Consider the following 24,609-nt stretch of genomic DNA (forward strand, 5'->3'; position numbering starts at 1 on the left):
AGGCCAAACACCACCTCGGCGGTGAGGAAAGGGTTTTAGTGGGTAAACAGCTTAGCTGGAGTCACACACAAACCAGAGCGACTGACCACCAGCTCTGGGAGTGCATAAAAGAGCATTTCCCAAACCTCATCGAAAAAAAAAATATTTTTATTATTTACCTAAAGCAAAAGTATGCATAGTATTATATTTTAGGTAAAATGTGAATAACCGAAGGGTTCATAATCAATCTCCGTTTTCCGGTTACTAACATTGATAAAATGTCATGATATGTTCCTAGAATGTTACAGAGTACGGACGTCTACAAGATATATAAATTTACAAGAAATTTGTAGATATTTATTTAAAACAAATTGCCTATACAGGGTGATTTAAAATTGGCGTCATTACTTTTAAGGGTATATAGGGGCCCGCATAGAGAGTAGGAGAAAAATATTGAAATTTTTTCTAAAATATATAATAAATAATAAAAAATTTCAAGCCGATTTTAACAGTTGAAGATCGAATTTCAACTTTGTTATTAAGCATTATTTTGAAAAGGTCCCACGTCTGATTGGCAGTCTATTGGAATCCTTAGGCATTCGAAAAGAAAAACTACGATCTTTTATTTTTTTTATTTTTTCTCTTTTATTTTCTTTGCTTCATGTTTATCCATGGTTACCAAAGTTTTTAATAATTACGAAGGAACAGGTATTCACGAAATGTTAATTAGGCTATCCGGGCGTTCTTATTTATTGCTTTATATCATATTTTGTCAATTTCCTATAACAATTAACATATTTGCAGATTGACAAAGCTATCTAGGCCTAATAATAATATATGTATTTGGTGTCTTTTGGTAACTCCAGGCCTTCGACCATATTTTAAAAGTGGACATGGAAAGAATGTAGATATTTGAAGAACATTTTCAAAATTAACACGATGCCATGGCATGAAAAATTGATAAACTTTTTATAATCGACAAGTAGAAGTAACAAAGGGGGCAAGTGGTTGTAATTATGCCTTAATGAGAGCGCTGTATGCCAATGTTCATGCTAAGCTTTATACCTGTCTGCCAAAGAAAATATAGCACCGCCAAGTGCCTGACCTTTGCTTGCACATTTGCCAATTATCTTGAGACTTACACTTTGGCACTTGCCCCCTTTGTTATTTCCACTCTTCAATCACAAAATCGTTGTTAACATAGCATGAAAGGCTGTTTTGGTTAGGCAAATACCAACTAGGCAAGGACAAGCGGCAGTACAATGATCGAATATGCATTTTTTTCAATAGGTAAAGGCACCAATGCCAAAGAGTAATAAGTATTTGCTAGTAATACAAAATAAATAAGTAAATAACTTAATAATAATAACTTAAGTAATAGTTCCGTCGTTGGTACATTACCAGACAATCAAAAGAGACCATTTTCGGTCTATTCTGTAACGGTGAGAAAAGTAGGATACGCAACCGCGAAGTTAAAAATATCAAATCAATTAAACATGCGTATTGTAACTTCTAACTTTGGAGCTATATTATTTATATCATTTTATGTTTTTTTCATAGAATTGTATGTTCTTGTTAGTGATAAATAATAAATAAATAAATATTAGCTAATGGTAAAATTCCAATTAAAATAAAATTAGCTTTTTGTTCCCCTATGGTGATAGAACTGAATTGCTAGTTATTGCTCTATTTTTTCCTTGTGTACATACAACCATCAAGTAGAAGATAACAGGCTTAACAAAAACTGACTTGGCATTTCAAGCGATATCTGCTTTTGTGCATCAAGCATTATTATTGTTAAGTCATATAAACTACAACACTAACTTTGTTAATTAACTTGGAAGCATAATTATAATAGAGCTTAGTCAACCCAATGAACATAAATATAAATCACTCGGGAAAATAGATAACGTGTTTTTGGGTTGTCTGGGAATGAACGTTTTTTGCCTTTAGGGATCGATTGTATTTCTTGGAAATTTAATCCAATTAGCGTTGTATAATTTACTGTGTTATTCTTGCTCAAGTCAGACCACACAAGAGTCTCAAAATAGCACGTACGGCATTAACGAGTAAAAAATAAGCCAACAAAAAAGGCGGTAATAGCGGATTTGATTTTGTGTCTTAACTCATCTCGGCTTGTTTGTCCAAATTATTTACATATTTATTTTTGGAATTATATATGAGTGTACGTGCATAGATCAATCAGATGAGACTTAAAGTCATTAGCTTTCAATACATATCATTTTTTTAAGAAGATTTTAGCATCATCACGAATGATTCTAAATTTTAACATTTTTGAGAACACATCGAATAAGTTTAGAAATTAAGTTTTATTTTATCTCCTGAAATAAGTGGCCAAGAACCGAATTTCAATTTGTTTATCACACTGTTTCATTGTTAACGTTTTCATGCAGTGTATGACAAAACTTTTGTCAGCATTTTTAAAAGTCGGGATACGAAAAAGAGAAAATTTGCAATTAATTCATCTCTTGAGGTTAATATGCAATATTATAGAAACCCCTCGCCCCAGGACAAATACTCAATTACAAAAACGATATTTAGACGGCGAAAAAAAGTGACCATTAATTTTGATAACCCAAAAATACAACGCGGAGTTTAACAAAATTTTCATCGCAACCATTACCGTTATTTGTTTTACATGGAAATGTCGCTTTCATACAGAATAGCCAGCACAAAAGATTCCTCCATGTTTATTAGCCATTAAAGCTGGGAGCTCGTTCTGCCACGTATGCGAAACCAAAATAAATTCACCTCTAAACTCCGAACGTGACGTTGCGTTGTTCACTCAATGTATACTAGTGGTCTTAGGCAGAATTAATTTAAAGTCGTGCTCATCGGCATGCCAGAATACCATCAAATGTTATAACGCAAATAGTTCATAACACTAAAGCAAATATTATAGGTTGAAGCTAGACTGAGTCCTAAAATTTAATCAGTTATCAATTTATTCCAAAAATATTTATTGAATAAACCAAATCATAAAATTAACGCTCGTCTACATTATAGCATATTTTAAACTAAAATTGATAGCATTGATGCGATGCATACGCGATGGTATGCCAAGAATGTTAGTTAAGATGTCATAATTTCCCATGACTCGATAAATTTACCGGAACTTGCTTAAATTTTGTTTGTGCTTAATTAGTGCGTTTAGGCATAATGTTTCTGCTTAATTAGTGCGTGTAGGTTGGATTACATTTAATAGCACTTGAAGTCATACACACGTATACATCAGGTGCTCTGCAAATAGCAGTTTTTGACAAAATCGAGAATCGATCAATATGACCAACTTTGGAATACTCTCATATTTTGTAGGTAAAAAACCATATGCCACAATTTTTTTCGAGCATATATGCAAACATTTCCAGTGTAGCATAGCAAAAACAAATGAAGATGGTCTAGAGTTATATGAGTCCATAGCATCTAGAATATGGTTCATGCCTGGGTTTTGGTGCGTGGGTAAGGCACTTGTCTGAAAAATCTCAAAGTAGTAAGTTTATATCTAGTAGTAGTAGAATTAAAATTAGTTTATGTACAGAACTATTTTTGCAAATTAACGTTAGATACATGCGATGTATCAAAAATGTTATCAAATGTTTGCACTTTGCTGATAACAAAGCTAAGCATGCTTCCAATAAATTTGAACTTCCATAGTAAAGTCACAGGAGCCCTAACGGAACATTTGCTTATTTTATGCTTTAGTTGTTTTAATTAGAATTATCAATTTTTTTATGTAAGGCAAAAAGTGAACGTTGCCCAACTGAGAATGTTCCGTATCTCCCTTCATTTTAGACATGAAAAATTGATCCACAGATTATGTTATTACGTGGTAAGTGGGTTGTAATGGTCCGGAGGGAAAAGTGGGGCATTGAAGTAGCTTTCTACAAACCATAAATTTGATCACCTTGTATCTTTAAGGGGTTTGTTGTCGGATATATTGTAAAAATAATTGTTTGATATTCCATGAAACATCCGTACAAAAAAAGCTCTGCCCAGTTTATTCGCTGTTTAGCTATTTCCACAACAGTAAATTAAAATTTTTTTTAAGTGATCGAAAATACTTTTCACTTACTTTAGTTACTGATTTACGTACATCCATCGCTTATTGACTTATATGCTAGAAGCGGTTCTAAAAAAACCTAAATATTGAATTTAATATGTGATATGAATTTAATATGATAACACGATATCAAACAACAAATCACTTGGCAGATTACAATACTACAGGAAGAAAATATTTAGTACCTTTGTATAGTGATTCGTAGAAACAAATGCGTGCCTTTTGAAATAGTGCATGTTTTGCCACTTTTGTAGATAAATTCCCAATTCACCTAAAATATGACATAAACTAAAATATTTAGGAACATGTCCTGGGCTAACAACTTTGGTGACTAAACGAGAAACAGCTCGAATGCATTGAGCTCAGTTAAACCGTCTGGTTGCAATGACACAAAAATAGTAGGAATTCTATCAGGAACCAGTTTATTCATGAAATACTTCCATTATTTAAATAGTACACTCAGTGAATCCCTCGATCTCATTGAAGATTCCATTTAGCATAGAAATTTTGAAGCATTTCGAAAAGCTTTTGCTTTTAACGATAGTATAAGTTAAATTTAAATAAATATAGCTCTTAGTTTAGTAGTAAATTGAAACTTATAGTGAAATTCCAAAGCACTGCGGTGATATTTTTTGTGCTGGTTGACTTTTCGGGGTTTGAAACCTCATTTTAAATTTTTATTCAATTACGCTATAGCGTATAAGAAAAATTTGGATTGAAACTGCAAGGTTATTCCCATTTTTGGATTGGCTTCAACTCTTTTTTTGATAGATCTGTCGAGTTTGACTCTTCAGTCTCATATTTGTGCATGTTAAGATTGTAACGCTAACAAACAGGCTGTTAATAAAAATGCTGTTAGGAGGCCAATTACTACCTTGAAACCCAACGACATTTGACCATTTTAGTCCACTCTACGGTATAATAAAATCCCAATCCCAAAAATCTATGCTTATGACAATGTTAATAATTATGAGAAACCGGAACACTTTCTTCTCCAACTTTACAAAATATTTTCTCCTTCAAGTTTTGAGTGATTCCTATTGCTTATTTGCATCAAGCACCTGAATTAATTTCGTTTGCTTCACGCAAAATTGTATACACCTTTGATGCTTCCTTTCCTCACTGGAAGCAAGGATTATTATTATTATACTGAAATTATATATTGGAATTTGTAAATTGCCTGACTGAGTGATCGAATTTGCAATAACGCGTTTCAATTTATATGTGAGATATTAAATTGAAATCGCACATTTCAAAACAGTAAGCTAAATTTTAAAACCCTTGACGAAAATACTACAGACTGAAGTGCTGAGCGATTCCTTTTGCCAGAGTTCTCGATGCACATTTCATTCAAAAGATCTGCTTCTCATGTTGTTTCAGGAACTAAAATATTGATATGTCACATCTTCGCAATGCTAAACCTGGCTCAATTTCTTACATCAAAGGAAAGTCTGATATTTTCTTAGAAAGTTGTTCCTTTGCAAACAAGGAATTCAAACAGATCCAAGACATTGCGAAAACATTCGTTTTACTGAGCATGCTGTTTAAACTTTTATTTTATCCATTCGTCTTCTACAGAATCCGAAATGGAATGTTCTTTTAAGTGAAATTTAAAAACAGTTTTATCTATGCACTCCAAGGTTTTTTCGGCAACCAAGTTGATAATTCCCTATTTAAATAAATAACGATGGCTTGAAATGTGATTAAATGCATTATGTAATGTAAAATTACTTATACATTTATTTCAGCAAGTAGACAGTTTAAGGTTTTAATTACATATGTTGAATTTCTCCTAAGACCGATTTTTTTTAGTTTACCCCATGTTTTATCGACTCTATTCTCTTTTACAAGATTTCAATTTTGGTTGGTTTGTTTGACCCAGTGGATTACCAATGGACCGCAGTTTACAAAATTAAAAATAGCCTTAACCTTTGAAATGATCAAGACTCTGATCAAGACTAATGATTTATTGGACCTCCTGTATGCACATATATGTAAAATAACCGCTGTTATAAGCACTGCTTGAATTAATATATTCGCTGAAAGAAAGTTGCTGAAAAAAAACTGAACGATTTCACGCAAATACGACATTTTCAGTCAATTGTTTTCAAATGCATCAATTTCAATTCAAGACTGCGATATTCATTATAAAGGTAAACGCTCAGTTCTCAGCATTTAAAATGGCCATTCAGCCACCAAGATTTCCTTTTTAATACTTGATGGTCCCACTTAAATCTAAATAATCTCATCATTTATTTTCAGCAGAAAGATATTAAACCCAGACCACGAGAATAAAAAATAAAGCTTAATTCTAATGGGTGCGTACTTCACTTAATGACAAAATTTACATTTTTAAGTGTTCGCGATTAGATCCCTTGCTTTAAGAGAAAAGAAGCACTTATTGAATTTATGCTAATTATTCCATAGCCCGAAATTGTTATTGTGCATTGGTAGGCTATAAGTGATTGTTGTCATTTATTACCTGTATCAGCAAAAAGTGGTATTTCCATAACTCCAGATTTTCGTCACAAATTTAAGTCACGAAAAGATAATATTATATTGGTCGGATTTGCCATTTAAGCACCATAGTGATCGGTCGTGCCAATGCAAGTTTACGCACTTTATTTTGCTGATAATAGTACCCTATAATTTAAAGGAATTAATGGGATATTTATAGGCGCCTCACATATTTTCTGGACGAATAGATCCCACAAAGCTTAAAGCCGAGAAATGTTGTTATAGGTACAGCATGTACAACAAAATTCCAATTTAATTTTACTGAAACCTTCAAAAAGATATTGCTGACAGTGCGAGTTGCAGATTTTTATGTATTTGACGCAACGGCTTCAATATATTTAGAATACACATTAACTGCAGGCAGTATCAATTTATCTATGGCAAAAATTTGACTCCATATAGGTACAGTCGGTACAAAATAGTATTGACAAGTCAATAGAATAAAACGTAGAACCAATTTATACAAAAACCAGAAAATAATTGCAGATATAAAATTTAGGATTTCTCAACAGATCTTCTTTAATTGAACGAAACCATCATACCACTAATACAAAACCATTGAACGATAATTGATACAGCGCTTAAAGGTCGATTCAATTATTTCTAAGCCTGAAAGCATTTAGTATTTTTAGGCAATAATTATGGGGCTGATAATTTGTACGGTCCAAGAAGTCGTTAACTCTTTAACGCATCGTTTAATTAGGACTGAAGGCAATGCCATTATCAGCCATTTTAAAAGGCCCTTTCAATCCCTTTCAGGGCAATTTTTGGGGATCGGAGTTGTTCCGTATTAAAGTCTGCGAAATTCGCCCTCAAGCTTCTTTAGGATTTCAAGGAGAAATGATTAGTAATACATACATACAAAAACTTTTTGAAGGGTTATGTATTTCTTAATTTGGTAATTGCCGTTAGGAGAGATACAAACTTTATTATTCTTTATGCCTTGTTCGCTCCCATTTAAAACATGCTAATTTAGTACTGTTTATGCAATAATATTTTTATCTAAATACTATGCAGTATACCTTTTTCTACATTCTATTTTAAGATTAGAATATTTGTTTGCAAATTCACACACTGATCCATAGCAAAAAATTCCTTCTGTGCTCAATTAAAATAATTTTTGCATATAGCAATTTTATGAACTCTCCCGAAAACTCATATTGTCAGTTATTGTGTACAGGAAGCGAAACTTCCGCTGTGTCCAACGTTCCATTTAGAAGCATGGCAAACTTTGCAACATTTCACATTTTCTTATTTGCCGCACCTAAGAAAATGTTGCTGGGATGCTTGGTTCTTATTTTAACACAGTTCCAAGTTATGTCAAATTTGATCGTGCCTAGTTCATTTGGTTGAGCAGTTTGGTTTGTAACTACCAACGAACAGGTATGATTTTTAACTTTCCTGGAGGATTGTGTGACATGCTCTTCAACTGTGTGATATTCGCCCAAACACGAATTCAAGGAGTTTACTTTGCATGAACAATATAGACAACCCGAATAAAAATGTCGACTTTTGCTTCTGATTTCGTTTTTCAAACAGTTTCATTCAGTTCAGACTTCATATCATACGCTTTGTAGATTGACCCAAAAAGCGTTAATTTATTGCATACAATTGGTATCAAGCAATTTAATGATGATCGCGGTTTCCTTTGTCATCAACGGTATAACTTATTGTACTTATTTAGGGTTTAATCGGGACCCACGAAAACTACTAGTAAGTTCTCGTTGGCCCCGGTTCAATGCACGTGTTTATTTTGTTAAAATATTGACCCGTAAACCCTGAAATTTGACTCGGTTCGATGTAAATTTTCTTCATCTGAAGATTGTTTGCCGTTGATTAAACTTCCGTCTTAACGTTCTTTACCTGACGTCGCGAAAAGGTGAGAAAATAAAGGAGAATTAGATTAATGATTGTTTGACAAACAGCTTGCCTGCCGTTTTTGTTTCAATATAATTTTGTTAGGCGAGAATGAGCCAAGAAGTAAACGCCACGCTCCAAATATCAGATGAACAGAAATTATGTTTTCTTTAATGTATCGGTTAAGATCTAAATAACTGGGAATGTGTTTATATTTATCTTTGAAGATTTCAGTTTGCATGGGTTTGGGATATACATACATGTATACAGAGTTATGTTTGTCTGTAAAACTTTCCATTCATATTTTAATTTAAGGGAATGGACGGGATATTTTCACGCACCTCACATATTTTCTAGACGAATCGATTCTACAAAGTTGAAAGCCGAAACATTTTGTTATACCATATGTATGACAAAATTTCAATGCCCCATTAGGGCAAAACGTTCTATATCATTTTCACTAATTTACTCTATTACGTATCATCAGTCCAATGAATATAATCTGATTAGCCTAGTTAAGTAATTGAACAAGTAAAGGATAAGGCAGCCAATTCTTTTTATGGCACAACTTTCTAATTATACCGAATCTTGAGCAAATACTATTAATACAATCGAGTCCCATTACGCAAACAGTATTAATAACCGTCCAAATGAACCTAAAGTCTATAAAACTGACTAAACAGTAAACAAGTGGGCATGTTCTAAAATAGCTGCGACCAATTCAACAAAACGAGGATAGAACCTTAAACTAGGCTTAATGACAATGTGTTTGCTTTCTATCGCCCCATTAGAGCAAAACCCATTTATTATTGGAATTACTAAATTTTGTCCGCCCTAGTTAGTTTACAACAGTTTTTAGAGAGCGATGACAAACTTGACACAGCATCAACAAAAGTTGCTTTTGATTTGAAAATTTACTAGAATTTACAACTTATGTAGCATCTACTTGTAAATATTTGTGATTTTTGTAATCATGACTAGGTTTGCTGGTAGACGCATTTTATTGCGGTACTATCGAACTAAAAAACTTTCTTAGACGAATTTTCACTTCGTTCGGAAGGTTTACTATTTTAGTTAGCTAATTAAGGTTTTTTACAAACCTTAACTGGTGTTTAACCAATTAAAAGTTTTTCAAGCCATTCTTGCTAGCCGCCGAGATTCATGGTAGAAATTGTGGTTATTGGAGAGATATGGAACGGATCTAGCTATGCCACTATTGGCGCGGCGGTTATATTCACATCTGTACATTCGCATTTGACGTTTAGTAAGGCCTGTCAGCAATAATGTTTGTGCCTGCCGTTATTTGTGCTTTCTTTACACTTGGCACAATTTAATTCTTATTTTACTTCGGTTAATTCTGTGACAGCTGCGTGCATCCGAGAATCTTATCATATATTAATTAGGCACACTTTAAATAAAATGTTTCCAATATTAACTTTTAAATGAAATACTAAGTTAACAAAAATTCATGGGTTTTAAATTAAATTGAAATCCTAACAACGCCTTACATGGCCGGGTATCCATAACATTGCTATGAAAGGGAAACAGTGTCTGGTATTATGTTGGTTACAGGCTGCAATTATTAGTAAACCGGCACTAAGAGAAGTCTAAATTAATTATTGTATGCCTAGGTATCTCCAATACGCAAATGGTAAACAAAATAAAACTATGAATACATATGGCCACTTACGCCAATTACGCCACGACAGCAGAAACGAGAAAAATCCATATTTAAGACTTGCATTAATTTAAAATAAAGGTGTTTTTAACAACGAAAGTTTTAAATTAATCAATAAAATGATACTACATTTTCCTAAGCATTCAAATGTAAACAATCTAAACTCAATATTTTATTTTCAAATAATTCTGAGGCTAATAAAAAAAAGTTTCAAAAAAGTTGAATTTTCTAAGTGTGTGAAATCACGCATAAAAATAACCTTTCGGTATGTATTGGTATTTCAGCACCAGTACCAATACGTTGACAAAAAGATACGGTTGAACTTCGATTGTTTTCTCTAAAATCACATTATATTTACACTTTGTGAAGCAGAGTAGTTAAAATTACACTTATTAGATGAAAACCTGTACTTGTTGGCAAAAATAATATGCCAGTTTTTAATCAGCAACCCGTAGAGTTGTATTGCTATCTAGCATAACAGCGTTTACTTCGAATTTAGATCTCGATCGAAATTTACAATTTTCCAAATGGAAAATTAAATTAATGTGTGGCTCTTATTACATCTCAAGAATTCAAATTAATTATCAAGAAATCAAAACAAATTGGTACACGAAGGAGGTATGGTCTGGTAGGTATCTGAATTATCAATCGTACGCTCCAATGAAATATAAAAAAGTGTAATAACGGCACTTACAAATATAGCCATTAAATTGTCACATTGGGAGTCTAAATCAAAAAATCTTGAAGAAATAAAAAATGGGTTATTAATAAACAACTATTCAAGGTCATTTTTCGAACCAATCATAAACCAAAGGATAAATAGAATATACAATTCAACTAAATTGAAAAACATAAATAAAAGAATAGAAGGTGATATATTTCATTACCATATATTCCGGAAATTAACACAAAAATAAAAAATAAATTCCAACCACATAATATCAACATAGCAGAAAAAACTAAAAACACCTTAGCAAATGAATGTTTTACAAACTTTAAACCTAGGATTGACAATTTAAACACGCCTAATGTAATTTACAAAATAGACTGTTTGAATTGTGATAACACATACATAGGGCAAACAGGACAATATCTAAAGAAAAGAATATACGAACATAAGTATAGCCTAAGAAAAAATAACGAAAATGGTACAGCATTAGCACAGCATGCATAATTTTGCAAGTTGCATAATTTTGATTTTGATAACACAAAAATACTGATTAACGAGGGTAATTATAATAAGAGAAGAGTCCATGAAATGATACAGATTAAAAACATAACAATGCTATGAATTTCATATCGGATACCGACAATCTTAGCTCAGTTATTATACATTAATTAAATGAAATAAACATAAAATATTAACTCACACCCGGTATATTGAAGAATTTTGCAAACCAAAAATAGTATCCTCAGATGCAAAGAAAAATAGCTGAAAGTAAAAGAAATCAAAATGAACAGTATTTTATTCGTTTTGTGTTCGATAATGGACAAAATTAACACTCCAAATGTATTTAATATTTAATTCAAGGCTTAAAGCAGCAACAACGCTACACATGTAAGTAAAAATATTTATGTATCTGAACGAAGAATTATAGTCTCTTTCCAAATTTGATTGTCCTGACTAATCACGTGTTAGGCCTAATTATTTTCAAAATGTTTTAAAGCATTGCAATTTTGATGTATTTTAATGTGTGGTATGATGAGGCTGTTGACGAACTGGGGTTGTTTTTTAAATTAATGACAATTTTTTTTAACTATCTGTTATTTTAGAAAAACTGATGATGGTGGAAAAATGGAAAAATGAAAAAAGGAAAAAAATAGAGACAATAAATGACTGAAGCCCAGGAATGAATTTGATTTGGAATTGAAACACAGTCAGGAAAGTATATACAATTATCAAGAAAATAAATGTGAAGGCTGTTATGAAATCTCAAGAAAATCTGTTGGTCAACTTCAGAGAAAAATTTGCGGACGCAACTGACAACTGCTAGACTAGCTGATTTCCATTCTGAAAAGATAATGAAATAACAGGAATTAGACACAAAAGCAAATGTTCTTGCTTGTTGTACCTTCCGACAGTTTCAATAATTAATATTTATTTACGTTACCAGTAGGCTATAAATATTATTAACGCACGCATGTAAACATTTGCGCACATACGTGCGTTTTTTTCTTTCTTTTCTGAATCTTGTTATGGGTAACTTCTACATTTTAAAAGATAGAGAATCCGTTAAATGTGCAAAATTGGTCAGAATTCGAATGCCTATTCATCACCAATTTCTCTCAGATTTCCCTAATACTAACAGCTATTGGCTTTTGGCACAAATATATTTGAAGGCCCAGGGAAAAAATCATATATTTCCATTTAACCTACTTTTGAGGAAGAGTTCTACTTTAACCAACTTCTATGAGAAACAAAAAAGTTTCAAAATGAAGCAAAATATTGCCAGCAAAATGCTTGGATTGTATTTGACAATATGAGCTCACACAAAATAAATAAATAACGAAAAATTAATATTTAGCGTTTATCATTTTTAAATTTCCTTATTTCATTCAATTATTCAATCAATTTCAAATACTCATCACCGCTGCGGCCTTCATGATAAGCTTGAACTTCCCATTCAAGCCAGTTTTCATTGAGGTTTTTGGATTCTGGTCTAGCAAGAAACTTGTGAACGCAAAGATGCAATAGTTGTTCATGGTGTCTACTTCATGCATGGTTCATTACTACCACTCTAAAGTTTTCTTTTTCCGCTGCGACTTTTCTGTATTTATTGTGGAAGAACTCTAGTAATAGCTATTTACGTATCCAGTAGGAAATGAATATTATTAACGCACGCAAGTGAAGACTCGCACGACGAGGCTGTACGCCGAGTCGGGTAAATCTTTGTACATAAGTGCGTTAATAATATAAGGTCCTACGTGTTACGTACAATATCTTATCTACAAAAATGATTTTTTTTATAAAAATAACTGTTAGTTATAAAATTTAATACAGAACACGAGTAAAGAAAATTTGTTATTGTCACCAGAATCATTGTTAAAGTTGTGTCTTAACATTACACATTTTATAATGAGTTCAAGCGATGATCTGCAATCTGATACTCAGAACGAAGCTTTTAATGTTGTTTCGGATCTTGTGCCAGATAAATCACGAAATAAATAAATACCAAGAAGCTTTGATCGGTACCAGAAATGGTGCAGTGAACGAACGAACACACACCAAGAACCTCGAGCACCAAAGGGATTAGGGTTTATGAGTTTGCTTACTTTGTTAAAATATACTAATAATCCTTCTTCGCTTGTTAAGTGGGGTATATTTCGTCCACTGCACAATCTCTGGTACGGTTCAAAAGCTTCTTGGTATTTTTTCCGTGGCTTCCTTGGCACAAGATCTGAAACTGCATTAAAAGCTTCGCTCTCAATATCACATGGCAGATGATCGCTTGAACTCATTATAAAGTGTGTGTATCTTTAGTTCACTGCACTATGTCTGGTACCAATCAAAGCTTCTTGGCATTTCCTTCTTCCGTGATTTATCTGGCAGAAGATCACAAACAACATTTAAACCTTCGTTCTTAATATCAGATGCTAGATCATCGCTTGAACTTCTTTTAAAATGTGCAATATTACGACACAACTTTGACATTGATCGACAAATTTATTTTAATTATCATAAACACTCGTGCGGTGACAGACATCATTATGACATTTGAAAGAGTGCCAGATCATAGTCATTATGTAACAGTTGTAGATAAACTTAATTAATTACTTCTGTCGTATGTTCATTAAAATCGAAAAGTTCCTGAATCAATCCATAATCCATGGCACCCAAAATGCAGCACCGTCTTCATGAAGGATAGCCTGACTATAAGTAACGGCTATCTTCGCCTGCATCTAAAGTCGAAAAATTGATCAGAAAAAGCACATTCATTGGGATGTTTTAGGATGAATAAGACTTCGAAATTCTGACATACGTGATGTTCGACTTATTTATGATGATATTATCTAACCCCGGCAGTGGGATAATTAATTTTGATTCACCCGGTGTATCGTGCTACCCGCTATTTTGTTTAAAAAAACAAACACATTTTTCGGGCAATTTGTATCGAGACAATTTTTCCCTCTCAGATCATTTGCCTACAACCAAACAAAATTTAAAAGCAATTGCTTTCAGCACTTGCAACTTTTTGGTACCTATGTATTTCAGAGGAGTAATGAGTGTAACAAGATCTGAAAATATCAAATCAATTTGTTCGATTCAATTGCTTTTCGGTTATTTTATAATACAACAAAATTATTTTAAACCAAAGAAAATCGAGCTTCGATATCCGCTTATTTAACTCAATGATTTCCTTTGTATTCCAGAATACGAGCAGGATATTTGATCTATCTGAACCAGTTTACTGGAATAGTAATGAGATACAATAAAGACAAAGCATAGACAATGCATATGTAACAGTTTCCCTATATTCTTTCCTTTATAACTGAATGTGTTCAATGTTGATAGAGAACGTTCAAATATAACATCGAACTTTATATCCATCTCAGTGTTATAAAATATTCTAAGGATATCGCAAATAGGGATTCAAATTCATTATATCAAGCAACCTCCTCATGTTCCACCGAAGCGATGGTACGAAAGCTGGACATCAGCATCCCAGGACTAGGAAGTCGAAGAAAAACACAGGACTCTGAGTCCTAACGTACGAGGAAGAAGAAGAAGAAGAAGAAGAAGCAACCTCCTATGATTTACGGTGCCTGGAAGCTATCCACACCTTTATTTAAAATTGTATTCTGCACCTAACAAATATAATAAGAATATCGTGTTTTAACTCCTTTCGTTGCTATGTTTTTACAGATTTTTGCTGATTTCGTACAATCCAAAATTGGGACAGATGAAACAAAACAGTTATGTACTGAAACTAATATTGGTGACAATTTGAGGGCGGTTTCAGAATGACAAATATACTTTGACAATCGAACATATAATAATTGAATGACAATATGACAATTCGAAAATGTCAATAAAACAATTGTTTCAGGTTTGTAGGTCACCGCATGCAAGTTTAACCCAAATAGTTTATTGGATTTTTTGATTTGGTTTTTTTAAGAGCAATGATAGTGGAATACAGCTCAACTAGTTTTGCATTTAAGTATGCAGCTTTAATCAATCTTTTTCGCCAGAACTTTTCATAATTATATGAATCTGTACTGCGCATCATAGCTAAGGCTTTACCGAAAGGAACCAATGTACCAAAATCCTTCGAATTGTTATAACAAATAACTAAACACATGGCCGATGCACAGGTAATTTTATTACCTCTATAGGAATTTGTAGATTAAATTAGAAATTTCGAACTTATGAAATAAATTAATTCATTAACTAAACAGTTTTTCTAATATCAAGTGGTCAAAAGAGGAGCACAATTTGCAATTCGTAAAGGGCAAAATTGTTATTTTATATTCCATCTCTCATTTACTTTCAACAAATAAATATTCTTAACAAACACTCGCTAATATAAAACTAGGTTCGTTGTTTGATCCTTAAATACTTCTGTATCTTCAAATTTAGTAAGTTGCAGATCGCATCAATTCATTAATTGAGAGCCGATATTTGACAATAAGTTCCAGCGAGTTTGCTTTTATTCAACGTCGCATTGCATTCGATAGCATCATTTATTATTATTCTGATAATGGTCGACAAAATCGTTTGCACAAAAGAGATAATATTGAAATAAAAAAGTTCCCGCTTTCAATTAGTTCCTCCACTATTCAGTCACTGTGAAATTAGAATCCTTTATGAGTCTCACTTCAAACAAACAGTTCTTAATTGGAACAAAAATTTTCATTTAGTTCCTCAATCGCTATCGGCTAAAATCCTGAATCAATATCTCGTTCTAATGGAAGTTTAGATGACTTCGACTGCCGAGTGATAATATCTTCATTCTGTTATTTCCTGTTGAAAACTGCTTTGCTGGAACACTGTGGAAAATTTTGCATGCATATTTGGTTAACCAAAGTTTCCTGGAATTTCTCTTGAACTTTCCCAAAAACACTTTTATGTTTTTTGTATTGTGAAATATTACACAAAGTGATTGATTAAAAATAGTGAATCATGTTTGATTTAGGTAGTCTTGAGTTGACAAACTAAATGAATGAATATGTTTTACTTCAGCAAAGCTCTACTGTTATTGTTCTAAAATCAAAAATTGTAATTCAAAATAAAATTTTCATATCTAAAATATTTTATCCAGATTTTAAGGAAAAATAGTAAGTCTGTTAACGTCATTTAAATGTAATAGCGTAAGTCGAATACAGTAATGTAAACAAAACTTACATCACTTAAATGTTTAATGCAAATTTTCCTTATTTCGACCTTGGAACATAAAGAAAACGCGAATCTTTGTACTTTTCGTCTGTTTATTTTACGCATTTGATATCCAATTTATAATTTGGACCTCTAAATGCCGCTGCAGCTTAAATGCATTTCCGTTTTTGAATTTTGCTTATGCACAACTAATCGAGAAACAAATAAATAACACTAAAAAGTCTTCCTTGCTTATTTTAATAAAGGTTTACTGAGAATGAGGATTGAAATCCAATTTTATTGAAAGATGCAAATGGTAAAAAATTTATATAACTAGAACTCTGAACATACCTGTGCCGGTATGCCATATAAGTGCCGTAATCGATTTGGAACAATGACACAAATGCAATTTATATTTAAGCTTTTCTAAAGTTCATCTAATTAACTGTTTTCAATCTTTCAATCGGAAGAAGCTGTTTTTAAAAATTTCTGGGTTCTGGATTTCGGGGACAAGAAACAATATTTTGTTAAAAATCGGCCAAAGCTTAAGCTATTGTTTCTAAAGACCCCAGTAATTTTTTCAAGATTCTACAAAAAGGTTGTAATTTTTTAGCGCCTTTAACAGCTGTTACGAAAATAAATCGAGTTGACGGTTTTGGCTAAAGTTTGTTACAAAAAGGCTATAAAAGTTCCATCTAAAATGGCAGAATTGTTAATATTACAGTAAGCCTTTATTTTTAAAAATTACTTATGTAGGATGTTTTATAACTTTACATCAAAATTGACCATTTATCCAAAAATAAAGACAAGGTAGCAATTTTTGTTCATTTAATTTTTAATTAAGTTTAATTAATTCATTAATCATGCTCACAGAGTGACCAAAGTTTAAATGGAATATTTCCAATTACTAATATAAACTAGTAATTTCCCAATCTTTTTGTCCAGGGTTAAAATGTTCCTAACACTATTGTTAGCACTTAGCTATTGTTGGGAATAAAATTGTTTTCTCAGATTATGCGTCGTATTACACGCCACCAATTTTCGGCAGACGTTTCTCCTATACATGTGGCATACATTTTTAAACGCTCGATAGTGAGACCGATGAACATTCTCCGTTATTTGGCTATTAGTTACCATAGAGACCATAGCAAATTAAAAATTCTAAAAATACATTCAGCGTGAAATATTGTACAATTGAAGAACAAATCGATTGTATGGTTTTTCAATACTACGTTATAAGTAAATGTGGGTTACGTATTGGTAATGACTATCGCTCTGAAAGTAAAATATCTGCAGTGGTAATATTAGCCGTCACTCGGTTTCATTTCCACCCAAATTTTGTTTGCAAATAAGTACCTATTAAAATGTTACACTTGACTTTTAAGGGTTTACATAAAATTGCTGCCTATTAATCTAAAAGCTTAATTCTAAGGCATACAATGTGTAACGAACTTTAACCAAAAAGCCATACCTCGCTCGAACTTCAGCTATCCCAAAGCATTTCTCCTAATTGCTTCGGTAACTTTTCGTAAATAATAAACAGGAATTTAAAACGAAACATATTTGGTTGACCCGAGCCGGAAATAATGAGATCCAAGTCGAATTCGCATTAAAAAGTAATTTTGCAACGCAATTTATTCAGCGAGGCACTAGTCACAAACCGGAAGTTAATGAAACTTAACTATGTTATATTTTTACATCTTTGCCACTTGATTTAATTCGATCAAATGTTCAAATTTACTGTGTACATCAACCACACGTTTCTAGCTGATAATAAAATAAATTTTAATAGATTTTCCATACTTGTATTTGGAAAATGCCTGTCCAGAAAGGTTCAACGGGAATAAAAATATTTAAAGATCACAGAGAAACAGTCGAAGTGTGAAAGATATCTATCGAAATGTTGACCCTCTTCATTCAGCTAAATAATGATTTAGTGGCTTTCGCAAACGCCACAGACATCTAAGACCTCCTATTGATTATATATGAGGTTCGCACGTCTTAAGGGAGTGGTAAATTCATACATCTTCGCCCGTAAGGCAGAATGCTCTGATAAATGTGAGCGAAGAGTGCGAAAAGATGATACTAATGCCCAACGTCGCCGCTTTTATAAGAATGGGATATTGATTTAGGGTTCTTCTGATGCCAATATCAAATAGATTAAATGTGACGATATTATTTACACAACGTTCACTTGGCCAACCTGATTCCGATTTAAATTCTGAGCTTGACATTATTGATGAATCTTTATTTGTTTTATTAACTATTCCGGGAAATTCAACAATTTATGTTGCAAATTTCTACCGATACTGTGGGCCGTTACAATAAGGACATTTGATACAACATTAAAACCGTACAGTCCGTAGCAGCAAAATATTTAGCTAATGTAAATAAATTCTCAAATTTTGTTGCGCTTACAGGATTAAAATGAATGTTGCTTATTTGACTCTCCCGTGCTGCTTTGGAAAAATCCACACATTTGACGGTGCTTGAGATTTTACTCACATATTCGAATTATTAATGTACAGGACGATCTAATTTTGACGCACAAGGTCAAGTGTGAATTTATTCATTAAATTGTGAAGCTAGGGTGTCAAATCTCCTGCCTGAAGACATATTTTCAGCAGAAATAAGAAACAATAGTCAATTCAGAAATAGCGTTTGACGTCGTCGTAGTTTTTTTTGCGCGGCATTATTCACTCGCTTTGGCTCAAAAGTTTTGCACCCCCCTAGATCTTCGGATATTTTAAAATTTTGTAAAACCTTGTAAACCCCGGTGTTAAATCTAGATTAAAAGATTCGAAAAAACGAGAAAACGGATTTAATTTCAACGAACTATCAGTTACAAAAATAAAATTAGTCCGGATTGAAAGATTTTAAAAATAAAAAAAAGTGCCAATTCTAGCGAACAACTGAAAATCAAAAAATCAACAACACGATTAACAGTATTGAAGAATAACAAAAATAAGGAAGAAATGGTGCACGCTGGTCTTGTAACTCTTAATAGGGATTTAAATAAGAAAAGTCTTATACTGTATGTTACTGTTCGAAGCCTAAGCGCTCATAACAAAAGGCTTGACATTTTTGTTGATAGTTTGAAGATCAAACCGTGCATAATTGTATGCTGTGAGACCTGAAACTTGTTGAACTATCAGCATCTGGCAACATCAGGCTACAAATTGTATTATAATAATAGTGGTATAAATCCAAATGATGGTGAAGTTATATATATTAAGGATTGCGTAACGGAAACAACTGAAGCAAATGAGATAGGTAGACTGAAATTATTAAACATTCGAACAAAACTAAGCAACAATAGTTATCTTGAAATATCAGCATTATACAGGGTGGTTTTTTAGTGCGATAGAGTCTATTATTTTCGATGGTGTTGAACTTTCGAAAAATAGTTTCATATAAAAGTTGTTGATGCAGAAGGTGCGCAAATACAGAGTGTCTCGGAAAAGTGTGGCAAGATCAAAGTGTATTTTTTAAACAGAACTACCCATTTTTCATTAGCTCATGGAATGCAGCTTGAAGCGCTGCATATGCAACGTAAATTGTTTTTTCCTGACTCGCGACGTTGGAGGATTATCGCCATTTTAGTAAAACTTTGCTTAAAAACATGAATAATCACTGAAGGAATAATGACATTCGCAAGGTAATGTGCACCTGTCAGCTACCTCGATATGTGAATAAGTGGGGTCCATCTATTGACCATAATACCCCCCCCCCAACATTTGTGTTCCAACGCGATATAAATAGCACATTTATCCACTCTACCAATCGTCAGTTTTGATGATTTCGTGCCCATTGTAAACGGGCGCTTCGGTGGCAAAAAGTTAACAAAGGAATTCTTAAAGATCTTATGGACCGCAAACCTGATTGTAAAAGTCTTCTGCGGATTGTAGCACTGGATATCACACGGTTATACGTTCTCTGGAACTGAATTCTTAGTGCCGGTAGGGTGACTGAGCGTTCTCGACGGGCTGATTGGGAAATATAGCTATCTTCTCGTACCGTGGTAACGTGAGGACGACCACTACGAGGTCCGTTGTTGACTGGTCACAACATAGTGGAAATATTGTGTCTAAATAAACCTTCTTGCCCCAGAGCAATATTTTTAGAACCAACCAAAAGCTGACAACTCGTTTCAAAGCATGCTATACGATTCTTGTACGATTGAGATACCCAATGCCGATTACTAGTAACCAATATAAAGGCGCAATTTTTATAGCAACACAGTTTCAAAGGGGCAAACAACTTCTTTCTGAAATTTKTTTYACTTGTAAACAAGTAGTTTTTTTTTACCAATAAAGCAATTTTGTGTAAATTAAACCTATGTAGRAAATACAGGGGAGGGGCCAAGACTTTTGAAAGTGAGTGTAGTTAAGTCTTTAGGATCAGAATTTAATTATCCGTTTTCGTGTTGCGATAGATATTSGGCGTCAACTTTGAATCGCTCTGTACACAACCCACAAAAATATGTATTTCATAAATATGCAAATGAGCAATACGCATTATCAAATCATTTCAGCTGGCAGTTCAGTATAGACGTGATGCTACCAGTTTAGATTCTGGTGCAGTACGTGAAAACAATTACAGGACTGATTCTAATTCAATTGGTTAGCTATTCAGGCGGAAATCCCAGGCTTTATTAAGCACAACGGGCACATGTGCGTTTGAGATAGCCGAAACGTTCTCAACTGTCCGTCCTATCAAATCTCTGTAGCCTATATTTCTACCTGGAATGTGGGGATTACCAGTTGTTGTCATTCTAATGCTTATACAGATACTTCCATTAAACTTTGAGATACAATATGCAATTTGTCATAACTTAATTATTCTATCGAACTGTATAATATTTACCAAAAATATTTTAAAACATTATACGTTCGTGTCTAAACTCAGAAGAAAAAACACAGAAAGAACAACGCTTTGTTTTGAACGTTAGGAATTATTTAAAAAAGATACCCCCTGCCTCAAAAAGAACAGATAAATTATTGGTTTTAAACAATAAACAAAACTTCCAAATTTTATAGTTGATCTAAAATTGCTTCATTGGCAATTAAATGTAACTACCGAGCTTGATTTTACATAAAATTAATTCGCGAAAGTAATATAAACCCTAAACGTCTTTATTAAAATATACTAATAAAAATGATTCGTGCATACATAGCGAAATGCTGAAATCGGTAGCAACCTAACGTTTTCTCAGGGATTTGTCTTAATGAATTTGTTTGGATTAATTTAGGAAGACCTAGTAGAATGACGAGCAAAATTAAAATCCTTTAGTTGCATTTGAGTAATATTCTTACTAACAATAATTCGTGAAGTAGTTACCGGTCAAATCAGAGATAGTCTCAGCTGACAGACCCAATAAGTGAAATAATGTACCAATAAAAGCCAATCATTTCAGCTAACTATGTAAAATATACAAATTGGGCAAATTCTGCATGAACATACATCGGGGTAGATAATCTAATTGTTGAGAATTTGCTACAAATTTATGAAACATGTGTAGTCAGTGGCTTAGAGGACCTGCGGAACAACTGATATCAATACCTCACAACCGGTATCGAGATACACATTAAACAAGATTGGAAAATGTTGACCATCAAATTCACAGAAACTGCAAATAGATGCATGTAAACAGGTGATACGGCCTGCAAATAGAACACTGACTTTAATGGAGTCTAGAATTAGATGTATGGTGGTCATTAAGTACCCGTTAGTTAAACCCAAGCTGTTCTCGGCAACCTATACCTATTGCTCATACAATTGTTCGTAAAACCTATATTTTAAATTTGAGCTTATATTATTAATGACTACATCTTATTTACTTTTGCTGTTGTAATTTCATATCTGAAATATATCGGATTTACCGACGCCTTAACAAAGAACAAGCTCTTTTTACCACAATTTTTTCAATTAGCAATTGAAAATGTAAACATCTCATAAACCATCATTTCGCTTGAACATACGGTCTGGATAGCAATCGACCGTATATAAACGGTCTAGTCTGTATATGAAAAGAGATGTCTCTTTACATACCGTCTGCTGTATTAGGCCGTATAGCCAATTCTGTATATATACGGTCTGATCCTATATACTGTCTGTAACATATATACTTAACTTTGTCAAAATTTCGATACTGTGGCCAAAATCAATAATAGTTGAAACTAATTTATTGCAGTAAAATAATCGACGTACCATCTTACGTGAAGAAATATGCTAATAGAATACATCATTAATGTTTAAGAAATGACTAAGATAATCTGTCCAACCCCCAAGTCACATAACTGTATGTTTACTGTTATTCATGTATCAGTAGTTACTGTTCGAATAGGGGGTGGTCAACTCAAGGAGTTCCTGATTTTACTTTTTGGGGTTCAGCATTTTTAGTGTGACCAAGAAATACGGGACATCTGGATCACGTCCATCCCTCGTCATGTCCATCACAAAAGTTTTAAAAGTGGCGAGCTCACAAGAGAAAGAGCGGCTAAATCTTTGATTATAATTTCCACTTTTGCTGAATCTTGTAAATTTAAACGGTTTCAAAATCTAGAAAATGTTTTGCGTTTTTTAGCTACGGCTAGAAAGAACTGAAAAATTTAAATCCTGTAGATTCAAAATACTATCTTAAATGCTAAAAGCTAATGAACATTAGCAAATGGTTTCATTAAAATGCAGCATTGATTATATCTGGGTATCTGAAATGGCTGTTATGTTATGAATTGTTAAGTTGTTGGACTTTGTATAATTTTAGTACTATAACCAATATATTTTTCTTTTCATTTCCGACGCATTCTTCTAACGAAGGCAAAGATCCAATAGATGCAAGAGATAAATAATGAGCAAAGTAATGACGATGCAATTAAATAAAATTGAATTAAGTCAGGCTGTTTTCCCTCGGCAATATACGCAGCTCTGGAGAATGCGGATTAAATAGGGAGTTAAATTTCCCAATGCTATATAATTTAACATTACGTTTGCCAGAATTTGTTTGTTTCGTATTTTTAACCTTAGAAATTTTTTTCTGAAAAAAGTTAATGATATACAAGAAGCAATTAGAAAATTAAAATGGCATACATCATTTCGATTAAATAAATTTTAACAGTCCAGAATATCTTATGGATTATGGGACCATATGATAGAAAAGACATTATTCCAAACATACAGATGTTTGGAAGCCATTTCGGACTGGACCTTTTGTTCAGGTCTTTCTCAGGGCTATTTTCGATATTTATAGATCGTCATTGGTTACTGAGAATACACAAATCGAGTATTTCGATGAAAATAAATATCTGATGAGAGCGACAAATGTTGTCTGGTTCTTGCAGACAGCAGTTTGTTCGCTAATAAATCTAAATAATAAATATACATTTTACATATAATCTAATTAATATTAATTTATATTTGCAGTTTTTTAATTTATCAGACACCGACTCAAATTTTCGAACTCGAAATTTTCGAAATAGATGTATCTTAAACAAGATTCTTGAAACCGTTGAACTTTTTGTGTATGTATGAAATCTAGACAGGGCGAGTATACAACATCGCAAAAGTTAAAATGGCGCAGAATCAAAGCATCAGTTAACTTGATCTTTAAGGTTTCTGATAGTAAATGCCTGTGAGGATAGAGTAGTCTCAAGGCAGAATATGCTCTTTGCAAACAAGATTTAATGTGAAATTTAAAACGTAACTCAATATCCAAATACAAACCCAGGTTCTTAGCAACTTTCTCACACGGTAGTGAATCGCTACCTAAGTTAATGTTTATAAGAGGTTAATAAATGATTTATTTTAAATTATTATTTTAAATAGCACAAATGCCAACATTTTCAAACTTTTTAAAACCGCCCAAGAAAAAACGCATTAACAGTCAACAACTTCAGCAGATGTGTAGTGTGTTTTAGTAGTTCTGTTTAGCATCTATATTTTCCACCAAACGTTTAGCTCAGCACCAGAAATATTCTAATTACAGTGTATATAAATTTCCACTAGCAAAAATTTTGGGAGATATTTATAAGTGGTAAAGTTGAATTAATAAACAATATGGTATGACAGGCGACGATTAAATTTCTTTGAAAGCTATTTTTCTTACGAAGCAAGAATTAAATAAATGTGGCAGCTGAGTTGAAATGACAGGATATATTTATAAATCGGTTTTATAACGTCTGCCGC

The 24,609-nt window shown here is 32.9% G+C and overlaps 1 protein-coding gene and 1 long non-coding RNA gene across 2 annotated transcripts in view; both read right to left on the reverse strand.

Moving 5' to 3' along the window:
- Positions 1–24,609, reverse strand: part of LOC109545939 (protein O-mannosyl-transferase TMTC2) — a 365,218-nt gene that overhangs the window by 160,192 nt on the left and 180,417 nt on the right. The window lies entirely within an intron of this gene.
- Positions 715–4,426, reverse strand: LOC125502628. The gene is made up of 3 exons (XR_007280395.1): positions 4,246–4,426; positions 4,073–4,139; positions 715–3,472 (listed from the first exon to the last, which is right to left on the reverse strand). It is a non-coding gene; the product is annotated as an uncharacterized LOC125502628 (long non-coding RNA).

The sequence above is a fragment of the Dendroctonus ponderosae genome, unplaced genomic scaffold, assembly GCF_020466585.1.
Source record: "Dendroctonus ponderosae isolate FM_Combo_2020 unplaced genomic scaffold, Dpon_F_20191213v2 Dpon_F_20191213_1, whole genome shotgun sequence".
Lineage (NCBI taxonomy): Eukaryota > Metazoa > Arthropoda > Insecta > Coleoptera > Curculionidae > Dendroctonus > Dendroctonus ponderosae.